Consider the following 18,559-nt stretch of genomic DNA (forward strand, 5'->3'; position numbering starts at 1 on the left):
CCGTCAGCCTGCCTGTCCATCTTTAAAGGGGTACTCCGGTGAAAAACTTTTTTTTTTAAATCAACTGGTGCCAGAAAGTTAAACAGATTTGTAAATGACTTCTATTAAAAAAATATTAATCCTTCCTGTACTTATTAGCTGCTGAATACTACAGCAAAAATTATTTTCTTTTTGAAACACAGAACTGTCTGCTGACATCACGAGCACAGTGCTCTCTGCTGACATCTCTGTCCATTATGAACTGTCCAGAACAGCATATGTTTGCTATGGGGATTTCCTTTTACCCTGGACAGTTCCTAAAATGGAAAGAGATGTCAGCAGAGACCACTGTGCTCATGATGTCAGCAGAATTTTCACTGTAGTATTCAGCAGTTGTCAGCAGAATTTCCACCGTAGTATTCAGCAGAAAAAAGTTTTTCACCGGAGTACCCCTTTAACTCCTTGGGGACGGAGCCCATTATAACCCTAAGGACGGGAGCATTTTTTGCAATTCTGACCACTGTCACTTTAAGCATTAATAACTCTGGGATGCCTTTACTTTTCATTCTGATTCTGAGATTGTTTTTTCGTGACATATTTTACTTTATGTTAGTGGTAATTTTTTGTCGATTCTTGCATCATTTCTTGGTGAAAAATTCCAAAATTTGATGAAAAAATTTAAAATGTAGCATTTTTCTAACTTTGAAGCTCTCTGCTTGTAAGGAAAACAGACATTCCAAATAAATTATATATTGATTTACAAATACAATATGTCTACTTTATGTTTGCATCATAAAGTTGACATGTTTTTACTTTTGGAAAACATCAGAGGGCTTAAAAGTTCAGAAGCAATTTTTCAGGGGCCAGTTCAGTTTTGAAGTGGATTTGAAGGGCCTTCATATTAGAAATACCCCATAAATAACCCCATTAAAAAAACTGCACCCCTCAAAGTATTCAAAATGACATTCAGTAAGTTTGTTAACCCTTTAGGTGTTTCACAGGAATAGCAGCAAAGTGAAGGAGAAAATTCAAAATCTTCATTTTTTACACTCGCATGTTCTTGTAGACCCAGTTTTTGAAATTTTACAAGGGGGAATAGGAGAAAAAGCCCCCCAAAATGTGTAACCCAATTTCTCTCAAGTATGGAAATGCCTCATATGTGTATTTCAAGTGTTCGGCGGGCGCAGTAGAGGGCTCAGAAGGGAAGGAGCGACAATGGGATTTTGGAGAGTGAATTTTGCTGAAATGGTTTTTGGGGGCATGTCACATTTAGGAAGCCCCTATGGTGCCAGAACAGCAAAAAAACAAAACACATGGCATACTATTTTGGAAACTACACCTTTCAAGGCACATAACAAGGGGTCCAGTGAGCCTTAACACCCCACAGGTGTTTGACGACTTTTTTGTTAAATTCAGATGTGTAAATGAAAAAAAAAAAGTGCAGTTTTTTTCCCCAAATGTACCATTTCTACAAAGGGTAATGGGAGAAAAATCCCCCCAAAATTTGTAACACAATTTCTCCCGAGCACAGAGATACCCCATATGTGGCCCTAAACTGTTGTCTTGAAATACGACAGGGCTCTGAAGTGCGCATTTGAGGCCTGAATAAGGAATTTTCAATAGGGGCGGACCCGGTTACAAGGACGGGGCTTGTCTCCACCAAAACCCTACAGCAGTGTTTCCCAAACAGGGTGCCTCCAGCTGTTGCAAGACTCACAGCCTGTCAGGACAGTCTATGGCTGTCCGGCAACACTGGGAGTTGTGGTTTTGCAACAGCTGGAGGCGCCATTTAGGAAACACTGCCGTATGAGACGTTTTTCATTTTTATTGGGGGGGGGGGGCAACGTGTAAGGGGGTGTATATGTAGCGTTTTATTTTTTATTATTTGTTAGTGTAGTGTTTTTAGGGTACATTCACACAGGCAGGGGTTCACAATAAGTTTCCTTGAAGGAAACCCACTGTAGATCCGCCTGTGTGAATGTACCCTGTACATTCACATGGGGGGGGGGCCCCAAACCTTCAGCGGTGGCAAAATGACAACTCCCAGAATGCACTGACAGACCGTACATGCTGGGAGTTGTAGTTTTACAACAGCTGTAGGCACACTGGTGGGGAATCACTGAGTTAGGAAACAGACTCTAGCTCAGTGTTTCCCAACCAGTGTGCCTACAGCTGTTGCAAAACTACAATTCCCAGCGTGGCCAGACAGTCAGGGATGCTGGGCATGTAGTTCTGCAATATCTGGCCCTTCAGATGTTGCAGAACTACAACTCCCAGCATGCCTGGACAGTCTGGGCATGCTAGGAGTTGTAGTTATGCAACAACTGGGGAAGAACAGTTTGGAGACCGCTAAGTAGTGGCCTCCAAACTGTAGCCCTCCAGATGTTGCAAAACTACAACTCCAAGCATGCCCAGACTGTCCAGGCATGTTGGGAGTTGTAGTTCTGCAACATCTGAAGGGCTAGATATTGCAGAACTACACGCCCAGCATCCCTGACTGTCTGGGCATGCTGGGAGTTGTAGTTTTGCAACATCTGGAGGGCTACAGTTTGGAGACCACCATATAGTGGTCTCCAAACTGTGCCACTTCAGATGTTGCAAAACTACAACTCCCAGCATGCCCAGACAGTCAGTGCATGCTGAAAGTTGTAGTTTTGCAACATCTGGAGGACCACAGTTTAGAGACCACTACACAGTGGTCTCCCAACTGTGACCCTCCAGATGTTGCAAAACTACAACTCCCAGCATGCCCAGACAGCCTTTGGCTGTGTGGGCATGCTGGGAGTTGTAGTTTTGCAGCTAATAGAAGGCCACAGTGAAGATCACTTATCGCGATCTTCACTGCAGCCTTCTCCGCCGCACTTTCCGGCCGCCGCTCTTCCTGCTTGCGCCACTGCTACAGGATGCCGCCTCCGAAGGTCCGGGTAAGTCGGGTCATGCTCCCCCCTCTCCGCCCGTGTTCCCCCGCTCTGTACCGACTTCCGATCGGTGGCCAGAGCGGGGGAAATTAACTCTAACAACCCGCCCCCCTCCTGCCATTGGTGGTCAGCCTGACCGACCAATGGCAGAGGATAGGAGGGGGTGGCAACACTGCCACCTCGCTCCTATCCTTTAGGCTGGTCGGAGTTGGCTCTGACAGCTCCGGTCAGTCTTATTTTACGGGAGATCGGGTCTGAATTGACTTGCGATTTGCTGCGATTGCCAATATGGGGGGGGGGGTCTAAGGACCCCCCTAGGCATTGCCACGGGATGCCTGCTGATAGATATCAGCAGTCATCATGGTCCGATCACCGCCAGGCGAGCGGCAGTGATCGGAAATGCCGAGGGCGTATGGATACGCCCTCCGCCCTTAAGTGACGGGACGCGAGGGCTCATGCATACGGAGTTAAAAATAGCCTTTTTCCCAAACCATCCTACACTTTTTTCGTGTAAACCGATGACCTGAACCTAAAAATTATCAATATTGCCAAGTCAAAAATGATAAAGATGGCTAAGTCATCGGACTACTTGGCCCAAAAATTATTGAATATAAAAGGATAGTAGCATAAGGGAAAATTACATATTTTGAACTCAATACTTATGTGGGTATTTGTATAATTTAACATATTGCTAAATAATTTAACAACATAAGCTTAAAAAGTGAAGTCAAATTTTCCAGTATGTTATTCCTCAAGAGGCACTGGTTTAACCAGTTGGAGACGCAGGGTGTACAAGTACGCTCCCATTCCTGGAAATGTCCACTAGCCCCACAAAGATTAAAGCGGTGGCTGCGCAGGTAATGGTACGTTCCATCCATTCTAGGAAAAAATGTGTCTACATTCCCGCAAGAATGTCTGGCTGGTTATCATGGCAACAGAAAGCTAGTGGATAGCTTTCTGTCTTCTCAGTATGGGAGCCTGTAAGGTCCAGTGCTAGCCTGGACCATACAGGGAACTGTCATAACAGTTATACCATACTGCAGTAAATTTGTACTGCAGTATAGTATAACAGGTGAAAAGTGTGAAAATAAAATGTTTTTCAATAAACAGTGTAAAAAATTATATAAATACCCCTTTTCTAATAAAGCCCTGTATTACTAAATAATAAAAAAAAACTATACATAATAGGTATTGCCACATTCATAATGACTTTTACTTTAAAATGATGTTATTTGTCCCGCACAGTAAACATTGGTAACAAAAAACCCTACATAAAAATGCAAAATTTGCTAATTTTGTTTAAAAAACTGGAATAAAAAGGATCAAAAGGTAACATGTGTCCCATCAATAATACTAATAAAAAGTATGGCTTGTCCTGCAAAAAATAAGCCCTTACACAATGAGGTTGGATGAAAATTAAAAAGTTATGGCCACACAAATAGGGAAACCACGTGATTTAATGAGATAAAAAGACATTCACCTACACCACTCTTGATGAATACCCCCCAGTAAATAGACCCAGAAGGGCATGACTCTGTTCATTACATAAGAAAAGAATTATAAAATGGGCAGCGCTTATCCAAACAGTCACTTATGCCATTTATGTAGTAGAACTCACCTGGTGTATATAGAGGGACACAGTTGACACGACACCTGTTGAGCCAAGACAATGGGGGACATATATCATTAGGTGTCTATTGTAGACACAGTTCTACCCTTTACACTGCTTGTCTAATTTACACTCTTGCTCAAGATTTACTAAAGTTGTGCATGTACTTTGATAAATTTTGTGCAAATAAAGAAAGGCCCCTCTCGCTCTACTGTGCATCCTTCTCTACCTCACACGGTACACTGCTCACTGCTCATAGCTAGAAGTGCTGGAGCAGCAGTGTGCGCCGAACAAAACTTTGCAGAATAGTAAAATCATAATTCTTTATCAAGTACACAGAGGGGAAGATTATCAAAGAATTTTGCGTAAAAAAAACAATTTTGGCGCAAAAAGTATCGACCACATTTTCGAAGAGCTTTGTGCCGCGGTTTACGCTGTTCATGTCAGTTTTGTAAAAGTGGGTGTGTCCACGTATATTGTCTGCTTAATATGATATTTTCAAAGGGGTGAGAGTCCAGTTTACATCAAAACTTTCACACCAGCTTTTTGATAGTGTAGAAATCAAAGAAATGGTTGTAGTTTTATTGTTTCGTTGACTTTTTTCTTTTTTTTGGGGGGGGGGGAAAGGTGTCATGTAAGTAATTATTAAAAATTTATATATATATATATATATATATATATATATATATATATATATATACTTTTATATATTTTTTTCTTGGTCACTGCACCTGCACTCACATTTAAGCTCAGAAAGGTTTTATTTATACAGTTATTGCTTGTCTGGGCACTAGTAACCATGGAATATTTCGTGAGATGTTTCCACCAGAATTTTCTTGGATGTAAAAGTTGGCACAAAAATTGCCGATTTTGGCACCAAACTCGGCAATTTTGGCATAAAAAAATCTCATGGTTGCAACAAAAAAATATTTTGGTGCAAAAAAATAAAGAAAAGTGGCACAAAAATGAATTTTCACATATTTTCAAAGCAACAAAAGAGACCTTTGAAAATGTCAGGAGAAAAAAAAGGTGTGAATAATAACAGTAGTTTTTGAGAATCTCCCCCAGAATGTCTGGGTTTAAAAAATATGTAATTTTGCTGAATAATCTGTCCCCTTAACTCTAAATCAGTGTTTACCAACCAGAATGCCTCCAAGTTTTGCAATACTTGGCATGCTGGGAGTTGAAGTTCTGCAAAAGCTGGAGGCACCCTGTTAGCAGAAATTAGTGTGCAACATGGGTATGTAGCAGAGCTGAATGTGATTATGTGTAAGCATGACCACACACACACTCAACATGGTTACATACACCTGATCACACACTCAGGTCTGCTAAATACACCTGATCACACACTCAGCTCTGCCTAATATACACACTCACACACTCAACTCTGCTACATACACACAACCAAACACTCAGCACTGCTACATGCACACATTCACATACTCAGCTCTGCTACATACATACATTCACACACTCAGCTCTGCTACATGCACACACACACTCAGCTCTGCTACATATACACACTCACACACTCAGCTCTGCTACATACACACAATCACACACTCAACTTTGCTACATACACACACTTACACACTTAGCTCTGCTACATACACACACTCACACACTTAGCTCTGCTACACACGCACTTATACACTCAGTTCTGCTACATACACACTCACACACTCAACTTTGCTACATACACACACTTACACACTCAACTCTGCTACATACACACATTCACACACTCAAATCTGCTACATACACACACTCAACTTTGCTACATAAACACACTCAGCTCTGCTACATACACACATTTACACATTCAACTCTTCTACATACACACACTCACACTCAACTCTGCTCCATATACACACTCAGCTCTGCTACATACACACACTCACACACTCCACTCTGCTACATACACTCACACACTCAACTCTGCTACATACACACAACCAAACACTCAGCACTGCTACATACACACATTCACATACTCAGCTCTGCTACATACATACATTCACACACTCAGCTCTGCTACATGCACACACACACTCAGCTCTGCTACATATACACACTCACACGCTCAACTTTGCTACATACACACACTTACACACATAGCTCTGCTACATACACACACACACACTTAGCTCTGCTACACACACTCTTATACAGTCAGTTCTGCTACATACACACTCACACACTCAACTTTGCTACATACACAAATTCACACACTCAAATCTGCTACATACACACACTCAACTTTGCTACATAAACACACTCAGCTCTGCTACATACACACATTTACACATTCAACTCTTCTACATACACACTCACACTCAACTCTGCTCCATATACACACTCAGCTCTGCTACATACACACACACTCCACTCTGCTACATACACACACTCACACATTCAACTCTGCTACATACACACACTCACACTCAACTATGCTGCATATACATACTCAGCTTTGCTAATTACACACATTCACACTTAACTCTGCTACATACACACATTAACACACTCAACTCTGCTACATATACACACTCAGCTCTGCTACATACACACATTCACACACTCAGGTCTGCTACATTCACACTCTTACATACTCAGCTTTGCTACATACACACACTTACACACTCAGCTCTGCTACATGCACATACTCACACACTCATTTCTGCTACATACACACACTCGACTCTGCCACATACACTCACTCAACACTGCTACATACACACACTTACAAACTCAGCTCTATTACACACACTCAACTCTGCTACATACACACACTCAAACACTCAACTCTGCTACATACACACACTCACGCACTAAACTCTGCTACATACATTCACACACTAAACTCTGCTACATACACACAACCAAACACTCAGCACTGCTACATACACACATTCACATACTCAGCTCTGCTACATACATACATTCACACACTCAGCTCTGCTACATGCACACACACACTCAGCTCTGCTACATATACACACTCACACGCTCAACTTTGCTACATACACACACTTACACACATAGCTCTGCTACATACACACACACACACTTAGCTCTGCTACACACACTCTTATACAGTCAGTTCTGCTACATACACACTCACACACTCAACTTTGCTACATACACAAATTCACACACTCAAATCTGCTACATACACACACTCAACTTTGCTACATAAACACACTCAGCTCTGCTACATACACACATTTACACATTCAACTCTTCTACATACACACTCAACTCTGCTCCATATACACACTCAGCTCTGCTACATACACACACACTCCACTCTGCTACATACACACACTCACACATTCAACTCTGCTACATACACACACTCACACTCAACTATGCTGCATATACATACTCAGCTTTGCTAATTACACACATTCACACTTAACTCTGCTACATACACACATTAACACACTCAACTCTGCTACATATACACACTCAGCTCTGCTACATACACACATTCACACACTCAGGTCTGCTACATTCACACTCTTACATACTCAGCTTTGCTACATACACACACTTACACACTCAGCTCTGCTACATGCACATACTCACACACTCATTTCTGCTACATACACACACTCGACTCTGCCACATACACTCACTCAACACTGCTACATACACACACTTACAAACTCAGCTCTATTACACACACTCAACTCTGCTACATACACACACTCAAACACTCAACTCTGCTACATACACACACTCACGCACTAAACTCTGCTACATACATTCACACACTAAACTCTGCTACATACACACACACTCAACTCTGCTACATACACACATTCACACACTCAACTCTGCTATATATACACACTCAGCTCTGCTACATATACACATTCACACACTCAACTCTGCTACATACACTCAGTCACACACTCAGCTCTGCTACATACACACACTTACACACTCAGCTCTGCTACATACACACACTTGCCTCTGCTACATACACATACTCACACATATACATAGACCTAACAGCAATATCTTCTTGTCTCTCCCTGCACATACAGTGGTATATTCTTAGCTGTGGTCACCATGGTTACACTACACAGGTGCAATCTCCTGCACTCATCAAGAGCAGCTGGGGAGTTTGAATTTTACACAGTTTGAAGTCTGAACAGTGCCGGAAGTATTTCACCTGCACTATAACCTGATGTATTTTCCAGTTGAATCAGGTTAGACTGCGGGTGAAGGGGTGATCATTAGTGGTCTATAATCATTTCATTTTTTTTAAAAGGTACATGAAAAAGATTTTAAGTATCACAGAGATAATCTGACTGGCGACAAAAGCATAGTAATCTCCGCAATCCAAATGGAAAATTAAATGCATGATTTAGAGCATCTTGCAAAGTGCAGTCCAAGATGGCTTTAAAAATATGGTCATCCCACAAGATTTCTGTCGGTAAATGAAATGTACGCAGTTAATAAATTTGTGTGTACTAAATATGTCACTCCAAGGTACACCAAAACTTACACATCTGGAGGAAATGTGCGCAAAAAAAGACGCAAAAAAAAAACATCTTGCGCAAAACTTTGCGCAAAAAATTAAACACAATGTGTGTAAGCACTCCCTTCTCCAATTTCCCCAAATAGCAGGGGGGTGAAAGATATTGTAGGGAAAGAGTATAAAGACAAAGGGGGGAGGTGTAGAATGCATTTGACTGATTTCACATTGGGGTGACCAAAACTAGGCAACCAGTACTACTCGCCAAGTTCGCACAAAAAAAGTCCCCTCCAGGAGCTTACAATTTATCAAAACCTGTGCAGAGGAAATGTTGCCCAGTTGCCCATAGCAACCAATCAGCTTGCTTATTTTATTTTTAACAAGGCCTCTGCAAAATTAATTTGAATCTGACAATGAAAATTAATCTGATTGGTTGCTATTGGCAACTGGTCAACTTATCCTTTGCACAGATTTTGATAAATCTCACCAAAAATCTCTAAAGGATGAAAGATGATACTCTTCCTGTACATAGGTTTTGATAAATATCCCATGTGTCTAGAAGTTCAGCACTGAGGCCATTGAAATGATTGTGTTAGTTACATGAATCTGGTGTTAATAGTGAGAAATGTATAGAAAAACATGTAGTGTCCTACCTGTGCCGTCCATCAGATGAATGTTGCTGCATCCTAGGAGTTTGTTAAAAGGGAATAGAAAACAGAGCTATTTGTTTCCAAAAACAGCACCATACCTGTCCTCATGTTGTATGTAATATTACAAGTTTTCTCCATTCACTTTTGAAGAATTGAGCAGCGATATCACACACAACATTAGGACAGAGGTGGTGCAGTTTTCAGAAGAAATCAGCTCTGATTTTCTCATCCTGGATTACCCCTTTCAACTTCTCTTTGCTGAATGTTTTCTTTATCCTGTCCTAGGCATTTTGAAGGCATGCTAGGAACCAATCTTCTTGGTTTGTTGGTTGTATTCGGCTGCTCCTGGCCATCCTCCCTCTGATCCTTGAAATGTCTTGTCTTCTTTGTTGCCTGATTATAAGAAAGGCAAAGATATAGCTAATCCCTTGTGAGGTCACATGTGTGATGTCACCAACCTTGTCTCACAGTTCTATAAGCGAGGGAAGAAATGTAAAAAACACACACACATATAATATATATATAGATAGATACTTGTCTCTATTGCTATGGAAAAGGGTAATTTTTGAATTTTTCTGCCATTTTCTTCTACATAGCAGTTCTATTCTGCATGCTTTAATATATATATCTATCTATATATATGTGTGTATGTGTGTACGTTCCGGCATCACGTCCAAACGGCTAAAGATATTAACATGAAACTTGGTACACGTGTTACTTATATGTCAACAACAAACATAGGATAGGTGATTTAACCCTTACTCACCCCCATTTGCCAGGGGCGGGGTTTATGTTTAAAGTCCCATACAAGTCAATGGGAAATGTATGTTCCCACATAACTTCAAGAGATATTTCAATACCTGGTACACATATTTCTGGTTGGGATAGGAGGTCGGGATATGAGGACTGGAAAGGAGGATGGGATAGAAGGTCGGGATAGGAGGACGGGATAGGAGGACCAGGATAAGAGGTCGGGATAGGAGGTCGATATAGGAGGACGGGATATGAGGACGGGATATGAGGATGGGATATGAGAACGTGATAGGAGGAAGGGATAGGGGACTGGATAGGAGGTCGGGATAGGAGGTCGAGATAGGAGGACGGGATAGGAGGTCAAGATAGGAGGTCGAGATAGGAGGTCGAGATAAGAGGTCAAGATAGGAGGTCAAGATATGATGACGAGATAGGAGGTCGGGATAGGAGGTTGGGATATGAGGATGGGATATGGGGTTGGGATATGACAAAAATATATGAGGAGGGGATATGAAATCAAAAGCTTCCTCCTTTGTTTATTTTCCTCCCCAACAAGGATTAGAAAGGAAAAACCGGGCAATGCCGGGTATTCAGCTAGTATATATATATAAAACTCAATGGGGGAGATTTAACAAAACTTGTGCAGAGCAAGAGTGGTGCAGTTGCCCTTGGCAACCAATCAGATTGCTTCTTTCATTTTACAGAGGCCTTTTAAAAAAAGGAAAGAAGCAAGCTGATTGGTTGCTATGGGCAACTGGGCAACTTTTCCTGTGGACAGGTTTTGATAAATCTCCCCCAATGTGAGTGTGTGTATGTATGTGTGTATGTTCCAGCATCACGTCCAAACGGCAAAAGATATTAACATGAAACTTGGCACACATGTTACTTATATGTCAACAACAAAGATAGGATAGGTGATTTAACCCTTACTCAACCCCATTTGCCAGGGTTAGGGTTTTTGTTTAAAGTCCCATACAAGTCTATGGAAAATACTGTATAACTTTTGAAATGGCTGGAGATATTTCGATAATACCCTTAACTACCCCCATTTGTGAGGGTCAGGGTTTTTGTTTAACCCCTTCACAACGAGTGACGTACATGTACGGCGCCACGAAGTGTCACTTGGCGCGCGGCGACGTACATGTACGCCGCGGGGTTCCGGGAGCGCCACGTCACCGATAGCGGTGATCGGGCCGGGATGACTGCTGTTATCTAACAGCAGGCATCCCAGCACATCGCCGAGGGGGGTACTGAGACCCCCCCATGACCGCGATGGGCACAAATAGCAGGTCAATTCAGACCTGCAATTTGTGCGATTCCGGGTCATACGGGTCACTGGTGACCCGGAAAATAAGATGGATCGGGGGTGTCCGAGACACTCTTGATCCCCCTGAAGGGATAGGAGTTTGGTGGCAGGGGTGCCACCCCTCCTATCCCTGCTATTGGTCGGCCGAGCAACCGACCAATAGCAGACCGGGGGAGGGGGGGTTAAAGTTTGGTTTCCCCGCTTTGCCCACCTATCGGTGTCCGGGCAAAATGGGGGAACTGTCCAGGGACCGGCGCCGAAGGTCCCTTACCTGGATCCCGGAACCCGGAGCGCGATCCTCCATGCGGGGATCCCCCATGTGCGGCGGCGGCAACAATTCATCCGGGTCCTGCCAGGTGAGTTGTTGCCTAGCAACATCCGGAGGACCACAGTTTACAGAGGGGTTCAGGTTGTAGATCACTATGCAGTGGTCTCAAACTGTAGACCTCCAGATGTTGCAAAACTACAACTCTCAGCATGCCCAGAAAGCAGTTTGCTGTCTGTGCATGCTGCGAGTTGTAGTTTTGCAACATCTGGAGGGCCACAGTTTAGAGACCACTGGACAGTGATTTACAACCTGAACCCCTCTAAATCTTGCAAAACTACAACTCCCAGCATTCAGGAACAGCATAAGGCTGTCTTGGCATGCTGGGAGTTGTACTTGCGTGCCACCTGCCGTTGCATAACTACATCTCCCAGCATGCCCATCCGCAATCAGTACATGCTGGGAGTTGTAGTTTTGCAACAGCTGGAGGCACACTGGTTGGAAAATACTGAGTTAGGTCATAGAACCTAATTCAAGGTTTTTCAACCAGTGTGCCCCCAGCTGTTGCAAAACTACAACTCCCAGCATGCATGGTCTGTCAGTGTATGCTGGGAGTTGTAGTTTTGACCCCCCTCCCATGTGAATGTACAGGCCACATTCACACTGGAGGCAGATTACAGTGAGTAACCCGCTTCAAGTTTGAGCTGCAGCAAATTTTCTGCCGCAGCTCAAACTCCTAGCAGGAGACTCAGTGTAATCTGCCTCCAGTGTGAATGCAACCTAAAAACACTACACTACACCAACATAAAATAAAGAGTAAAACACTACATATACACACATACACTACCCCCCCTACCACCCCCCTTCCCCAATAAAAATGAAAAACTTATTGTACGGCAGTGTTTCTAAGATGGAGCCTCCAGCTGTTGCAAAACGAAAACTCCCAGCATTTCTGGCCAGCAATTGACTGTCCAAGCATGCTGGGAGTTTTACAACAGCTGGAGGAACCCTGTTTAGGAATCACTGGCATAAAATACCCCTATGTCCCTAATTCAGGCCTCAAATGCGCATGGCACTCTTATTTTGAAGCCCTGTTGTATTTCAAGGCAACAGTATAGGGTCACATATGGGGTATCACTGTACTCGGGAGAAACTGCCTAACAAATTTTGGGGGGCTTTTTCTCCTTTTACCCCTTATGAAAAGGAACAGTTGGGGTCTACACCAGCATGTTAGTGTAAAAAAATAAACATTTTTACACTAACATGCTGGTGTTGCCCTATACTTTTCATTTTCACAAGAGGTAAAAGGGAAAAACACCCCCCAAAATTTGTAACGCAATTTTTCCCGAGTACGGAGATACCCCTTATGTGGGCGCAAAGTGCTCTGGGACACACAACAAGGCCCAGAAGGGAGAGTGCGCCATGTACATTTGAGGTGATTTGCACAGGGGTGGCTGATTGTTACAGCGGTTCTGACAAAACACACCCACATGTGACCCCATTTTGGAAACTACACCCCTCACAGATTTTCCTTACAAGCAGAGAGCTTCAAAGTTAGAAAAATGCGAAATTTACATTTTTTTCATCAAATTTGAGGATTTTTCACCAAGAAAGGTTGCAAGTTACCACAAAAATTTACCACTATGCTAAAGTAGAATATGTCACGAAAAAACAATCTCAGAATCAGAATGATAAGTAAAAGCATTCCAGAGTTATTAATGTTTAAAGTGACAGTGGTCAGATTTGCAAAAAAGGGCTTCGTCCTAGAGGTGAAAATGGGCTGCATTAAAGTCCCATGCAAATCATTGGGAAATGTATGTTCCCACATAACTTCCGTACAGCTGAAGATATTTCAATAATACCTGGTACACATATTACTTGTATGTCAAATAAAAAGATATGATAGTTAAATTAACCCTTACATACACCCTTATATAAAAGATGGGTTTTTGTTTCAAGTCCCATGCAAGTATATGGGACTTCCAGTACCTTACTCCACAAGCTCCGTTCTGCATCTCCTGGTGAATGTGTCAATCTGGCTTGCAAGCCACACCCCATCTCACATAGACAAGCCCACATTTTAAGCCCCACTCCTTATATTATCTACCCTTATTGTGCATCGGTCTGGCTTGCAAATCACGCCCGGTCCCACAAAGCCACGTCCCCTTCTATTTTGAGCTTACAATATCTTCATCACAAATCAGTCTCATCTGAGGACAGGATAGGAGGATGGGACATAAGGAAGGGATATGAGGTCGGGATATGAGGACAGGATATGAGGATGGGCTATAAGGATGGTATATGAGGTCGGGATATAAAGACGGGATGTGGGGATAGGATATGAGGATGGGATATAAGGTCGGGATATGAGGATGGGATATGAGGTCAAGATAGGAGGTGGGAATATGAGGACAGGATATAAGGATGGGATATGAGGTTGAGATATGAGGACAGAATATGAGAATGGAATATGAGGACGGGATAGGAGGTCGAGATATGAGGACAGGATTTGAGGATGGGATATGAGGATAGCATATAAGGTCGGGATATGAGGACAGGATATGAAGTCAGGATATGAGGACGGGATACGAGGTTGGGACATAAGGACGGGATATGAGGTCAGCATATGAGGATGGGATATGAGGATAGCATATGAGGACAGGATATGAGGATGGGACATAAGGACGGGATATGAGGTTGTGATATGAGGATGGGATGTGAGGATGGGATAGGAGGATGGGATATTAGGTCTGAATAGGAGGACAGCATATGAGGATGGCATACAAGGTTGGGATATGAGAATGGGATATGAGGACAGGATAGGAGGTCGGGATAAGAGGATGGGATATAAGGTCGGGATATGAGGTAGGGATATGAGGACAAGATGTGAGGACGGGATGTGAGGTCGCGAGATGAGGACAGGATATTAGGTCGTGATAAGAGGATGGATATGAGGACAGGATATGAGGTCGGGATATGAGGAAGGGATATGAGGATTGGATTGGAGGTCAAGATAGGAGGTCGGGATAGGAGGTCGAGATAGAAGGATGGGATATCGGGACGGGATATGAGGACGGGATAGGAGGACGGAATAGGAGGTCGGGATAAGAGGTCGGAATAGGAGGACGGGATAGGACGACGGGATAGGAGGCTGAGATATGATGACGGGATAGGAGATTGGGATATGAGGACGGGATATGGGGTTGGGATATGACAACAATATATGAGGACGGGATATGAAGTCAAAAGCTTCCTCCTTTGTTTATTTTCCTCCCCAACAAGGATTAGGAAGGAAAAACTGGGCAATTCTGGGTATTCATCTATTATATATATAAAACTCAATGAGGGAGATTTATCAAAATTTGTGCAGAGCAAGTGTGGTGCAGTTGCCCATGGCAACCAATCAGATTGCTTCTTTCATTTTACAGAGGCCTTATTAAAAACGGAAAGAAGCAAGCTGATTGGTTGCTATGGGCAACTGAACAACTTTTCCTGTGGACAGGTTTTGATAAATCTCCCCCAATCTGTGTGTGTATGTATGTGTGTGTATGTTCCAGTATCACGTTTAAACGGCAAAAGATATAAACATGAAACTTGGCACACACGTTACTTATATGTCAACAACAAAGATATGATAGGTGATTTAACCCTTACTCAACCCCATTTGCCAGGGTCAGGGTTTTGTTTAACCCCTTCATGACCCAGCCCATTTTTACCTTCATGACCTGGGCATTTTTTGAAAATCTGACCACTGTCACTTTAAACATTAATAACTTTGGAATGCTTTTACTTATCATTCTGATTCCGAGATTGTTTTTTCGTGACATATTCTACTTTATGTTATTGGTAAAATTTCACTGATATTTGTATCCTTTCTTGGTAAAAAAAATCTAAAAATTTCATGAAAATTTAGAAAATTTAGCATTTTTCTAACTTTGAAAGTCTCTGCTTGAAAGGAAAATGGATATTCCAAATAAATTACATATTGATTCACATATACAATATGTCTACTTTGTGTTTGCATAAAAAAATTGACAAGTTTTTACTTTTGGAAGACACCAGAGGGCTTCAAAGTTCCGCAGCAATTTTCCAATTTTTCTCAAGATTTTCAAAATCGTAATTTTTCAGGGCCCAGTTCAGGTTGGAAGTGGATTTTAAGGGTCTTCATATTAGAAATACCCCATAAATGACCCCATTATAAAAACTGCACCCCCCAAAGTATTCAAAATGACATTCAGTAAGTGTTTTAACCCTTTAGGTGTTTCACAGGAATAGCAGCAAAGTGAAGGAGAAAATTCTAAATCTTCATTTTTTACACTCGCATTTTCTTGTAGACCCAATTTTTGAATTTTTACAAGGGGTAAAAGGAGAGAAATCACCCTAAAATTTGTAACCTAATTTCTCTCGAGTAAGGAAATACCTCATATGTGTATGTAAAGTGTTCGGCGGGCGCAGTAGAGGGCTCAGAAGGGAAGGAGCGACAGTGGGATTTTGGAGAGTGAGTTTTTCTGAAAGGGTTTTTGGGGGGCATGTCCCATTTAGGAAGCCCCTATGGTGCCAGAACAGTGGACCCCCCCCCACATGTGACCCCATTTTGGAAACTATACCCCTCATGGAATTTAATAAGGGGTGCAGTGAGCATTTACACCCCACTGGCGTTTGACAGATATTTGAAACAGTGGACTGTGCAAATCAAAAATTTAATTTTTCATTTTCACAGACCACTCTTCCAAAAATCTGTCATACACCAGTGGGGTGTAAATGCTCACTGCACCCCTTATTAAATTCCGTGAGGGGTGTAGTTTCCAAAATGGGGTCACATATGGATATTTATTGTTTTGCGTTTGTCAGAACTGCTGTAACAATCAGCCACCCCTGTGCAAATCGCCTCAAATGTACATGGCGCACTCTCCCTTCTGGGCCTTGTTGTGCGCCCCCAGAGCACTTTGCGCCCACATATGGGGTATCTCCGTAGTCGGGAGAAATTGCGTTACAAATTTTGGGGGTCTTTTTTCCCTTTTACCTCTTGTGAAAATGAAAAGTATAGGGCAACACCAGCATGTCAGTGTAAAAAATTTATTTTTTTACACTAACATGCTGGTGTAGACCCCAACGTCACCTTTTCATCAGGGGTTAAAGAAGAAAAAGCCCCCCAAAATTTGTAAGGCAATTTCTCCCGAGTACGGCGATACCCCATATGTGTCCCAAAACTGTTGCCCTGAAATACGACAGGGCTCCAAAGTGAGAGAGCGCCATGCGCATTTGAGGCCTGAATTAGGGATTTGCATAGGGGTATTCTATGCCAATGATTCCCAAACAGGGTGCCTCCAGCTGTTGCAAAACTCCCAGCATGCCTGGACAGTCAATGGCTGTCCGGCAATACTGGGAGTTATTATTTTGCAACAGCTGGAGGCTCCGTTTTGGAAACAGTAGCGTACCAGACGTTTTTCATTTTTTGGGGGGAGGGGGGCTGTGTAGGGGTATGTGTATATGTAGTGTTTTTTACTTTTTATTTTAGGTTAGTGTTAGTGTAGTGTAGTGTTTTTAGGGTACAGTCACATGGGCAGAGGTTCACAGCAAGTTTGCCGCTGGAAGTTTGAGCTGCAGCGCAAAATTTGCGCCATCTCAAACTTGCAGCACTCACTGTAAACCTCCGCCCATGTGAGTGTACCCTGTACATTCACATTGGGGGGGGGGGGGGCAAACATCCAGCTGTTGCAAACTCCGAGCATGCCCTTTGGCTGTCCGTGCATGCTGGGAGTTGTAGTTTTGCAACAGCTGGAGGAACGCTGGTTTGGAAACACTAAGTTAAGTAATAAACTTTCAAGTGTTTTGTAACCAAACTTAGTGTTTCCAAATCAGTGTGCCTTCAGCTGTTGCAAAACTACAACTCCCAGCATGCATGGTCTGTCAGTGCATGCTGGAAGTTATAGTTTTGCAACAATTGCAACAGCTTCAGGCACTGAGGTAGGAAACGGACAATGTTTCCCAACTAGTGTGCCTCCAGTTGTTGCAAAACTACAACTCCCAGCATGCCCAGACTGCCCAGACTGCCCAGGCATGCTGGAAGTTGTAGTTCGGCAATATCTGAAGGATCAGATGTTGCCGAACTACAACTTCCAGCATGCTTGGGCAGTCTGGGCATGCTGGGAGTTGTAGTTTTGCAACATCTGGAGGTCCACAGTTTGGAGACCACTGTATAATGGTCTCCAATCTGTGCTCTTCCAGATGTTAGAGAACTACAACTCCCAGCATGCCTGGACAGACTGAGCATGCTGAGATTTGTAGTTTTGCAACATCTGGAAGAGCACAGATTGGAGACCATTATACAGTGGTCTCCAAACTGTGGACCTCCAGATGTTGCAAAACTACAACTCCCAGCATGCCCAGAAAGCCAAAGGCTGTCTGGGCATGCTGGGAGTTGCAGTTTTGAAACTCTCAGAGGCAGCAGTGAGATCGCTTTACGGCGATCTCACTGCTGCCAATGAAGATGCCGCCCTGCTGCCGGAAACTCACCTCCGGGACGCAGCGCAGCCAGGACCGCATGGAGGACGCCGGGACCGCTCGGGACACCGCTCGGACGGGTA

At 43.0% G+C, this 18,559-nt stretch overlaps 1 protein-coding gene across 2 annotated transcripts in view; it reads right to left on the bottom strand.

The window, feature by feature from the left end:
- The window catches only part of LOC130295855 (uncharacterized), a 315,525-nt gene that overhangs the window by 234,716 nt on the left and 62,250 nt on the right, over window positions 1-18,559 (bottom strand). For both annotated transcript variants that reach the window (XM_056547098.1, XM_056547095.1), the window contains exon 3: window positions 9,652-10,041. The gene's annotated coding sequence lies outside the window, so the exon portion shown is untranslated. The remainder of the gene's footprint in view (window positions 1-9,651; window positions 10,042-18,559) is intronic.

Source organism: Hyla sarda, chromosome 11 (assembly GCF_029499605.1).
Source record: "Hyla sarda isolate aHylSar1 chromosome 11, aHylSar1.hap1, whole genome shotgun sequence".
Lineage (NCBI taxonomy): Eukaryota > Metazoa > Chordata > Amphibia > Anura > Hylidae > Hyla > Hyla sarda.